This window comes from Henckelia pumila, unplaced genomic scaffold (assembly GCF_033568475.1).
Source record: "Henckelia pumila isolate YLH828 unplaced genomic scaffold, ASM3356847v2 CTG_429, whole genome shotgun sequence".
Classification (NCBI taxonomy): domain Eukaryota; kingdom Viridiplantae; phylum Streptophyta; class Magnoliopsida; order Lamiales; family Gesneriaceae; genus Henckelia; species Henckelia pumila.
Genome location: NW_027331826.1, coordinates 3,459,489 through 3,471,651, shown reverse-complemented (window position 1 = coordinate 3,471,651; position 12,163 = coordinate 3,459,489). Strand labels below are relative to the sequence as shown.

The following is a 12,163-nucleotide window of genomic DNA, read 5'->3' as shown; positions in this document are numbered from 1 at the left end:
CTTTCAACAGATCTAACCACCTTCTCTGTCTCATATTCAGCTCTACCTGAGAAAACAAGTACTTAAGACTCTTATGATCAGAAAAGATCTCGAAGGACTCACCATAAAGATAGTGACGCCAGATCTTCAAAGCAAAGACGATCGCAGCTAGTTCAAGATCATGAACCGGATAACGAGTCTCGTGCGGTTTCAGCTGCCTCGATGCATACGCCACCACATGCTTATAAGAACACAACCAAAACCTCGGTTAGAAGCATCACAATAGACTGTGAAACCTCCAGTACCCTTCGGAATAGAAAGAATTGGAGCACTGGTCAGTCTCCTCTTCAGATCAACAAAGCGAGCCTCACAATCTGGAGTCCAAAAAAAAGGCGCATTCTTCTGAGTCAGCTGGGTAATTGGCTTGGCAATAGACGAGAAACCCTCGATGAAACGACGGTAATAACCAGCTAAACAAGCTTCGAATCTCCGGCACTGAAGTAGGTCTAGGCCAATTCATAACCGCTTCAATCTTGCTGGGATCAACAGAAATCCCATCTTCAGAAATAATATGACCGAGAAAGAAAACTCGATCTAACCAGAATTCACACTTGGACAACTTGGCAAACAACTGCTCAACTCGCAAAATCTGCAAGACGATTCTCAAGTGCTCTGCATGGTCAGTACGGTTCTTCGAGTAGATAAGAATATCATCGATAAAGATAATGACGAACTCATCTAAATAACGCTGAAAGATACGATTCATCAAACCCATAAAAACCGCTGGGGCGTTAGTCAAACCGAATGGCATGACTATAAACTCAAAAAGACCATACCTCGTCCTGAATGCGGTCTTAGGAACGTCTTCCTCTCGCACTCTCAACTGGTGATAACCTGACCTCAGATCAATCTTAGAGTAGACAGAAGAACCCTGCAGCTGGTCAAACAAGTCATCTATTCGGGGTAAAGGATACCTGTTCTTAACTGTAGCCTGATTCAATTGGCGGTAGTCAATACAGAGCCGCCTAGAACCATCCTTCTTCCGAACAAAAAGCACCGGAGCACCCCAAGGCGATACACTAGGCCTGATGTATCCCTTGGCAATCAAATCCTCAAGCTGCTCCTTCAACTCTCTCAATTCAATAAGTGCCATACGATAAGGAGCTTTTGAAATAGGTTGAGTACCTGGCACTAAGTCAATGCTGAATTCAACCTCTCGAATGGGTGGCAATCCAGGAACATCTTTCGGAAACACATCAGCAAAATCTCTAACCACTGGTAAATCTACCAAAGCTAGGCTAGATTTCAGTACATCAACTGCATACACCAAAAATCCTTCTGCACCTTTCTGTAACAAACGAGTCATAGATAATACTAAAATCAAAGGAATTCTAGATCGAGAACCCTTACCAAAGAATTTCCACTCGTTTGCCATTTCAGGTCTGAACCTGACAACTTTCAGAAAACAATCAACTGTTGCCCTGTACTTGATCAAAGCATCTATACCGACAATACAATCAAAATCTGACAACCCAAGCACAATACAGTCGAATTCTAACAAATTTCCCTCAAAACAAAGTTCACAGTTCCTGACTAGTCTGACAGAAACAATTCCTCCACCCAAAGGTGAAGTAACAGCTACTACTGTAGGTAACAATTCAGTTGGCAAAGCATGCAATAACACAAATTTCTCAGAGATAAAGGAATGGGAAGCACCTGTATCTATCAAGACATGAGCAGAATGACCGAAAATCGAACAGTTACCTGCTATGACATCGTCAGGTGCTGCCTGAGCCTGATCCTCTGTCAATGCAAAGACTCGTGCTTGCTGTCTCGGAGGCTGATTTGCACTAGAGCTACCTCCCTGTCTGTTCTGCTGTTGCTGAGGTTTGAAAGAGTGCACTGCAGACGACTGCCTCTCCGGCTGAGCTGCAGGTCTAGACGAACTCCCACTCTGAGCTCTATCTCTATTACATTGAGGGCACACCTTAGAGAAGTGTCCCGGTTGCTGACATGTGTTACAATTGCCGAAGACTCCCAGACACTAATCCGGTGAGTGTCTTCCTCCACACTTGCTGCAATACAAGGATGATGACCCAGAACTCGGTCCTGAACCGAATTGCTTTGAACCACTGGAACTGGATGAACTGTTTCCTTGCCTCTTGAACTGTTTACCTCTTGCTTTGTACTGATCCTTTCTGTTTTCCCCACTGCTACCACCTTCATACCTCTGCTGCTGGTTCTGATGTTGAGGTGGCTGATTTTGGTACTGAGATGGTTGGTTCTGATACTGCCTCTGCTGCTGAGGTGCCCCCTGATTACCTCTTTGCCTCCACAAGCCTGCTTCTGCTCCCTTTGCATAATTCATGGCATCCACAAAGTTGCTAGGCCTGTTGGTGTTAACCAACGTGAAGACATCGGGGTTCAACCCGTTGATGAACTGATCTGCCTTAGCTTCTTCATCTCCGGCAATTAGCGGTGCAAAACGCAACAGACTATCAAACTTAGCCACGTACTCTTCAATGTTCAGATTCCCTTGCTTCAGATTTGCAAACTCTGCTCCCTTATCCTTACGATACGATATAGGGAAAAACCGCTTATAAAACTCAGATTTAAAAAGAGTCCAAGTAACCTCTGTACCTCTACTCTCAAATGCTTTCTTTTTCATGATCCACCAGCTCTTAGCACCACCACGCAGCTGATGAATTACTAACCTGATTCGGCGGTCATCTGTGTAGTCAATGGAATCAAACAACTGATCCATATCATCCAACCAACTCTCACAGTCAACTGGATTTTCTAAACCCATCAACAATGGCGGATTGAACGACTGAAACCTCTTCAGCAAGGTTTCCATAGGAGTCGCTGAAGCATCCAACTGATCAACCTCAGTGCTAGCTTGCTCAGTCGCAGGGATAACTGGCGGTGTGTTTCTGTTTATCACTCGACGAGGACCCATCTGATAATCAAAGGTTAGGACACGAGATATCTCAATCGCTACAATCAGTGCCCTTACAACCGCTTGAAATACCGGATACCAGTCGGTAACAGAAACAATTATATCTCAAGTAGATCATGCTTTATAAATTAAATCACATAACCATGTAATTAAATAATTCTCAATAATAAAGCATGCTCGCATGGAATTAAGAACATAGTTAAAATAATTCAAACACATGCGAGGAGCCAATACATGCAGACTCGATCTACCCGCTCACTCTAGTTCGACCAAGAATCTTAATGCTCTGATACCACTTAATGTGAGACCTCGTTTCTAAACAACTAATATCAGACAACAAGCGATAAGTAATCAAGAACCCAATATATATTTTTTTTTTAAAAAAGGAGGCTCGCGCGCCCGCGCTGACATCAGTACGCCCGCGCCTACGCCCCGCAAATCCCAGCGCGCCCGCGCCAAAGGAAGCGCGCCCTCGCCGTCCCCTCGCCCAGAAAAGTTAAGGCACTGTAATAAACTCAATCAAAACCTAAACACTTGCATTAAGAGTATTTGACATTCCAATAACAATACAAGAAAGGTTTAGGGAAGAGCAACATTCAATTTGATAGCACCTACATCGTTTCTTGCTTACAAAACATATACGAGAAGTTCGAATGACTAAACATGATCGCAAAACATAACTAGGTTGACATGCTAATTCGACTTCTAAACGAGTCTCACTTCTATCTCTTGCTCTGGACGCTAACCAGGTCTATGCTGACTTGATCCTGCCCTTCCTGTTGCCAAGTACACATACAAAACAAAGCAACAGCCGGATAACCGGTGAGAATGATAATCCCAGTAAAAGCAACATATCAATTAATGAATATACAGCATGCTATCAAACCACATATTCAAGTCGAAATTAATGATATGCATGTCTTTAAAACCAGGATATCGATTCTGATAAACACGGGAGTATTGCTCTGCTTTTGGGATCCCGAGGATGAGATCACGTACCGAATCACCGACTCTCCCAATCGAGGTGGTGCCACGTATCTCACTCCTCTAGACTTTGATCAACCATAATGAGTATGCTAGCACTAGGCGAAATACTACAACCTAGGCCACTCAATCATAGTTCCCAAACGTCTAACAAAAAGGGCGGTTCTGCCCGCTGAAATCAAAGTAGGCTCAAGATGAATGCATAACAGAAACATAAACATAAGCCACATAACAAAATCTCAATCAATCAACAAATACAAGTTCCACATGCTAGAACAAGTATCAATGCAATATGTGATTTAAAAAGGGGAAACTCGAGAACCAACAGTCCCGAGTATGCTATCCCGCTACGATGACTGCTTTTACCTTTCAATGCAGTAGTTCCAACTCTGGATAAGCTACAACAAAAGGTTTAATCAACAACTAAACAATCCAACAACAAAGGCAACGGTTCAAGGTAATCTCTTTACCGTTCTTCGTCCAATTCTCGATGACCAAATGCTGCTAACACAGGGCTTGAAAACTCCAAATGAATCTGTTCAGATACAATCAAAGATCAATTACCATGATCGACTTACAATCCAAGTTCAACAACTTCAAAAACGGTTCAAATCTCCAAAACTCAAACCGACGGCATAACGGCTATAACTGAACAAACCGACAACGCAGACAGCAGTTCAATAACGGTATAACCTCATAAAAATTCTAAGACAACCAAAACAAAGCAAACCCATCAATCTCAAAATCCACATTTTCAAAAATGGCTTCCAAAAATCATAACAAATCCGAATGTCGCTCTAATTCAAAACCGACAGATAATAAACGATCAGAACTCTGTAGAGAACAACATACTCGAATCTCAAACGATTCTAACAACATCCAAAAACTAGAATGTATCCGATCATAGAAAAACTTATGATATAACGGAGCTCTCGCTGCAGTGATCGCTAAACTGCCTTCAGAAATAAATTCCAACGGCCGGATCGTGCTCGGACTGGAATCCCAAAGCTTGGAAAAGCTTGGAGGCGTGAGAATGGAGGGAGACGGCTTGGAGGGGATGAAGAAGATTTGTAAACCAATTTCTAAGAGTAGATAATATATAAAATCCACAATTTGCGTTTTAGTCCCTGAAAAATCCAATTTTTGCAAAAAGGACCCTGATCAAAATCAAGTCGGCTCGGGAACTCTGTAATCTCTGATTAACTCAAATAAATTCAATTAAGATAAAAACGGGGCTTTACAGTATGTGTTTTGATTGTAGAGCTATAAATAACATTACCATTAAGTATAGGCATCCTATTCCTAGACTTGATGATATGTTAGATGAATTGCATGGTGCTTGTGTGTTTAGAAAAATTGATCTTAAAAGTGGTTATCATCAAATTAGGATGAGAGAGGGAGATGAGTGGAAAACTGCATTTAAAACAAAATATGGGTTGTATGAATGGATGGTTATGCCTTTTAGCTTGATTAATGCACCTAGTACTTTCATGCGTTTAATGAATCATGTTTTGCGTGCATATATTGGGAAGTTTGTGGTTGTCTATTTTGATGACATATTGGTATATAGCAAAAACATATATGATCATGTGGAACACTTGAGGGTTGTTTTAATCACATTGCGTGCTGAACATTTATGTGCTAACCTAAAGAAATGTATGTTTTGTACAAACGAACTCGTGTTTCTTGGTTTTGTTGTGAGTGCACAAGGTGTGAGGGTTGATGAAGAGAAGGTAATTGCCATTCGAGATTGGCCGACACCTGCATTGATTGGTCAAGTTCGGAGTTTTCCTGGGCTTGCAAGTTTTTACAGGAGGTTCGTGAAGGACTTTAGCACATTGGCGACGCCTATGACTGCGATCATCAAGAAAAACGTTCCATTCCATTGGGGCGAGGAGCAAGAGAAGTCTTTTAATATCATTAAGCAAAAGTTGATTAATGCTCCTTTACTTGTTTTACCTGATTTTACTAATATGTTTGAAATTGAATGTGATGCATCAGGTGTGGGTATTGGAGGCGTGTTTATGCAAGGGGGAAAGCCAGTGGCGTACTTCAACGAGAAGTTGAGTGGAGCGTCTTTGAATTATCCTACCTACGACAAGGAGTTCTATGCGTTGGTGAGGGTACTCGAGACATGGTAGCATTACTTGAGTCCAAAAGAGTTCGTGATTCATACGGATCATGAGTCTTTAAATCATCTCAAGGGACAGCAAAAGTTGAATAAAAGACATGCCAAATGGGTGATGTTCGTAGAAACGTTTCCTTATGTAATCAAGCACAAGCAAGGTAAGGAGAATGTAGTGGCGGATGCATTGTCACAAAGGTACGTGCTCTTAACTACTTTAGATTCTAAATTTTTGGGGTTCGAGAATATGAAAAAGTTGTATGTGAGTGATGCATGTTGATTTTGGTGAGATTATGTGTCATGTATGCATGGTACAAAGGATAAATTTTACTTGCATGATGGCTATTTGTTTAAGGAGGATAAATTGTGCATTCCTAAGTCTTAAATTAGGGAGTTACTTGTTAGAGAATCGCATAGTGGTGTTTTAATGGGGCATTTTGGTGTGGCTAAGACATATCAAATGTTGCATGAACATTTTTATTGGCCGCATATGAAGCATGATGTTGAGAGAATGTGTGAGCGGTGTGTGACTTGTAAGAAAGCAAAGTCTAGATCACAACCACATGGGTTATATACTCCACTTCCAGTACCTAAAGAAACATGGGTAGACATTTCTATGGATTTTGTTCTTGGGTTACCGAGGTCTAAGAAAGGGAGGGATTTTATTTATGTTGTGGTTGATAGGTTTTCAAAAATGGCACATTTTATTGCATGTCATAAATCCGATGATGCTTCACATGTTGCAGATTTGTTCTTTAATGAGATTGTGAGGTTGCATGGCATGCCTAGAAGTATTGTTTCTGATCGGGATACTCGATTTTTGAGTTACTTTTGGAAAACATTGTGGTGTAAACATGAAACTAAGTTGTTGTTTTCTACTAGTTGTCATCCACAAACTGATGGACAGACTGAGGTAGTTAATAGAACTTTAGGGTCATTGTTGCGCTCTATCATTAAAAAGAACTTGAAAAATTGGGAGAATTGTTTTCCATTTATTGAATTTGCTTACAATCATAGTGTGCATTCTACTACGAATTATTCACCTTTTGAAGCTGTTTATGGTTTTAACCCATTGACTCCGTTGGATTTGATGTCGTTACCTATGAGTGAAAGGGTTAATATGGATGGGAAGAAGAAAGCTGAGTTTGTGAAGACTTTGCATGAGAAAGTACGTGCAAATATCGAGAAAAAGAATTTGCAGTATACTAAGAAAGCGAACAAGGGAAGGAAGAAGGTTGTATTTGAACCGGTGATTGGGTTTGGTTGCATCTGAGGAAGGAGAATTTTCCGGAGAAGAGGCGTTCAACGTTGTTACCTCAAGGGGATGGTCCTTGTCAAGTCGTGGAGCGAGTCAACGACAATGCCTACAAACTAGATTTACCAGGTGAGTATAACGAGAGTAATACATTTAATGTTTCTGACTTATCTTTGTTTGATGTAGGAGACGAACGAGATTTAAGGACAAATCACTTTCAAGAAAGGGAGGATGATGCGATCATGGATAGCTCACATGGGGATCGAGTGGCAAGGGGGGTTCGAGATCCATTGGAGTTGCCACGAGGACCAATCACGAGGAGTCAAGCTAACAAATTCAAGAAGGCACTTCAAATGTTGTTGTTAAATTATCAAGAGGGAGTTGGAGCACTTCAAAATCAATTTGGAAGTTGCCTATGTGTTCTTGAAGTGTTGGGAGTCAAAAACGGTGGAGAAAATAGCATTGAGGCAGAAGAGGTCTCGCTCGAGCGCAACCAAGTCTCGCTCGAGCGAGCGCATTGAAAAACATCGGGCAGAGTGTTTCTCGCTTGAGCGAGCATCCACATCCGCTCGAGCGAGCACAGGGGCAAGTGCGAGGCAGAGTCTTCCTCGCTCGAGCGAGCATGCACATCCGCTCGAGCGAGCGGGTTTTTCCGGAAAAAAACACACAATCGGCGTGTTTGTGTGTGTGTGAGGGATTTTGATATTTTGATATTGTTTTCTTATTTTTGAGAGTTTTAATTACACTAGAAAACTTTTTAGAAGATATCTTTGATATCTTTAGGCTATATTTTGCATTATCTTTTGTTTTTTATTGTAAACTATAAATACTTTTGTTTATTTCATTAATAATAATTCAGATTCAGTTTATGCACAAATTATTGAAATTCTCTCAAGAATTTTATTCAAAGCTTTGCTTTGCTCTTCAAATCAAACTTTTTCAGTTTAATTACTTGGAAACGTTTGTCGATTGTTTCTCACTGAAGATTTTCAAATACAAGTTATCTGAAGGTTTTTTTTTGTTTCAATTGTCATGATTTCTGTTGTTAATTGTCCCGTTGATTAAATAGGGAAATCCAAAATTATATCAATTTTAATTGTTTCAAAGATTGGGCAAAACTTTGGATCTTTTGTTTATTGATTAGAGAGTGCGATTCAAATTGTAATCGTGTTTTCTAATCTTACACAACTAGATTCATACCACCAACTCCACAGTATTTCATCCTCTATGAGCCTCATCCTAGATTCAGAGTCTCCTTTTATACTAATCAGTTCATACCGAGTATTGCTAGACCGACAAGCTTACAATGCCAATATCACGCCAAGTTTGAGGGAATAGGAAATCAAAACCCATATGTAGAGTCGCATGATTCTTACTATGGGTGGCAACCGCTCTTTGATGGTGGCTTCTGCATAGTCGGACTATAGATTATAATTTTAGTGCTGACTGGGAGGCAACCCAGTGTTCTCTTTTCATTATTTTTTATTGTTATTTTTATTTTTATTATATTTTGTAATCCATTGTCTTACCCGTCACCTTTATATGTGCAGTATGTTGTCCCATTAAGTGAAGTTGCTGTTGGAGTTCTACAGCCGAAGAAAGACGCAGACGCATAAACCAGGGGAGTGTTATTTTTGTTTTCATTGTGTTTTATTTTGTCTTGCATGTGTTGGTTCGTTTATGCATTCTGTTCATTGTTTCTGAAGCATTAAGGGAAATGCTTTGGATAAGTATTGGGGGGGGGGGGGGGTAGTCTAGTTTTTTATGTTTTTTTTTTTTTGTATTGTGTTTGTGTTGCATCTGTCATGTTTTAGTTTGTTTGCATATAGTTCATGTCAGTTTTGTTGTTTGTTTGCATGTGTGTTAAGTAGGATGATAATTGGGAGCCAATGATGATATGAAGTTATGATTTTTGTGAAATTTTTTTTGTATTTGCTCTTGACTTGACATGAGAAACCGTAGTTGAATCGTGGATGTTTTTAAGCTCTCATGTTAAACCAGTGAATTGTAGTGATAAAACGGATGAAGTTTGTGTCTGTTTCATCATTGCACGACACTATGTATTTAGTGATCTTAATTGTGTCCTATGAATTCTATGATCGTCTAAAAATTGCACTTATGATCTTGGGCCCACCAAAAGTTTTGAAAAAGTGACATAGGAATTTTTTTTTTGAAACACTCAACTCCATCCGGGTCATGAACAAGGAATTGAAATCCTAATTACCTTGTCTTTGGCTAAGTTTGCAGATTAAATGGGGTTGCTTTCTTAAAAAGAAATAATTTGGTTTTTGAAAATTAATAACAATTCCATCCGGGTTTCTGACAAGATTGAAATCCTAATCGCCTGGTTAGAATCTAAGTTTGCGGGTTAAATGGGATTGACGCTCCATCCGGGCTATAGACGAGGGGATTAAAATTCTAATCCTATCAAAGTTATAGCTAAGTTTGCGGGTAATTATTGGGGCTTAAAAATGTCGGGTGAAAAATCCGACGGTGCGTAAAAATAATCTCAAAGAAGGTGTGTTTGTTAGAGGTAATTGGAAGGAATGGATGCATGCAAGTGACTCTTGCATTGAGGTGTTTTTAGCTCGCTAAGAAGTTTTAAAATGAATTCTTTCTAAGTTGCATGTAGCTGGAATAACATTGCACACACACACGTTCACGCAAAACCGAAGGTGTATTATGAACGGTTGAGAGCATTCGTTTTTTTTAGTTTACATAGAACTTCTCGAAGGCTAATTCCCATGAATTGTTTCTACTTTTGTTTGTGTTTGTGTGTTTATTGTGTTGTTAGTCTTGCTCGAGGGCGAGCAAGATTTAAGTATGAGGGTGTTGATGAATGCATTTTGTATGCATTATTTCGTGATATTTTTATGTCTATTTTGTGTGCATTCATATTTTTTTATGTGTTTTATGTGTTTAAGTGCATGTGTGTGTATTTCACTCTCCAGGTTAATTTTGTTGGAAAATAAATTTTTGAAGAATGAATTACGGAGCAGCCTTGGTAAAGAAATCTTATTTTATTTTAGAGAGATCTAAATCTAATCTCCACAGTTCAAAATCAATTTCAAGATTTTTTGAAGTTAATATCTAAATTTCGGCTCGATCTGATGGCTATAACTCAATATATGATTTTTTCAAGAAAATTTCGTGTTGGAAAAGACACATGCACGGACCCAGGCACGGACCTGGCACGGGGTCCATTCATGTCGCGAGAAAAAAATAATTCGGGGCAGAAAGTTGCTCGCTTGAGCGCATGTTTAGGCGCTCGAGCGAGCCCGACATGCAGAAAAGGAAAAAAAAATAGAATGTCGGAAATTAAATCTCTTATTTTGCTGTCTTTATTTTATGGGCTTTTCAAAGCCATATATATAGAACATAAAAGAGCAAATTTTAGAGGAGATTGATCGCACGCACAATGCAGAGAAGGAGGCGGCTAGGCTTGGAGATTGGAGATCTGCTCCATCGTCATTAGAGTTTTTCTTTTTCTTTCTATTTTTGAATTATAATTTCAATTATTGAGTAGTTTGTTTTCAACCAAGATGGCGTGATTGGGCCGGACAAATTCATGTAGAAAACTTGTATGTTTATTTGGGATTTTTCAAACATGATTTTATTTTATTGATTGTTAGATTCATATTTTTTTTGTGGATAGTCTGATCAACAGTTTGCTTGCATGTTAATCGATTTCAAGTCGACAGAAGAGGTATTGATTTTAATCAATTTAATAATCAACACATGGTAAAACCGATTATAAATAGAATTCGGTTTTAGTGTGTGATTTTAGGTAAAAACTGAATTTTCACAAATATTTAATGCATTTAAATTTGATTAGAATTACGAAAGATTAATCCGTCAATATTTGGGTAGGTTTGATTGTTCTAAAATAGACCTTTGAACAAGTTAGGAGAATTCTCGTAATCTAAGATTAAATCTGAGTCCTGAATTGGCTACATGTTACATGATTTGTTCGGTACATGCGTGTGTCTTGGTTGTCTTACTTTAATTATATTTATCTTTCAGTTATTTTAGTTCTTATTATTTTTAGTAATTAAAGTTTTATTAATTCTTTGCATTCTTCTTTATTATTTTTGTCTAGATTAAGTAAAATAATTAATTCTTGAGAATTGACAGTAGTCCATGTGGGATCGATACTTGGACTTTTTGTCCATTTTACTACTACTTGACCTAGTGCACTTGCTAGTAGACACCGAATTAAGAGGTCAAGTTTTTGGCGCCGTTGTCGGGGACTGTTTGCTTAATATTATAAAAGATTATTTGCTTGAGACTAGACATTTTTTTCCTTGTATTTGTTCGATTTTTAATTTTAATTTTATTTTCTCTTATTTGTGAGGTACTTGGAGATGGATCATCGACAGGTGTTCACAAGGTTTAGCCAGCAATACTCAAAGCCTTTCTATGCTGCTTGGGGGAGATTCAATGATTTGGCAAACAAATTTCGATGCCATGATTTTTCAAACTACACTCTAGTTCAAATTTTTTATGATGGTTTGGATGCGACAACTAGGAGTTTGGTATATTATGGAGCTTTTTCAACTGGCAATCACTTGTTTCACAAATATTATGATAGTGTTATGCACTTATTAAATGATATGGCAGATTTCGACTACCATTGGCATTAGGAATATTCCCTGGAGGGTTGGAGTCAACAATGTCCTCCAACACCCCACTACCCAAAGTTTTCAAAGCAACCTCTTGAGCATAACATGGATAATGGAGCATACTCTGAAGAATTTTTGAATCAGTTGCAGGACATTGTTAATAAACAGTCAGAGATCAACCAGAAATTTTCGGAAAGTCACATCAATTCTTTGAGTTTCTTGGATGAACAAATGAAGCT

General features: G+C 39.0%; 1 pseudogene; it reads left to right on the top strand.

Moving 5' to 3' along the window:
• Nucleotides 1-8,918, top strand: part of LOC140871186 (uncharacterized) — a 36,824-nt pseudogene extending 27,906 nt beyond the window's left edge.
• The last annotated feature ends 3,245 nt before the right edge of the window (nt 8,919-12,163 follow it).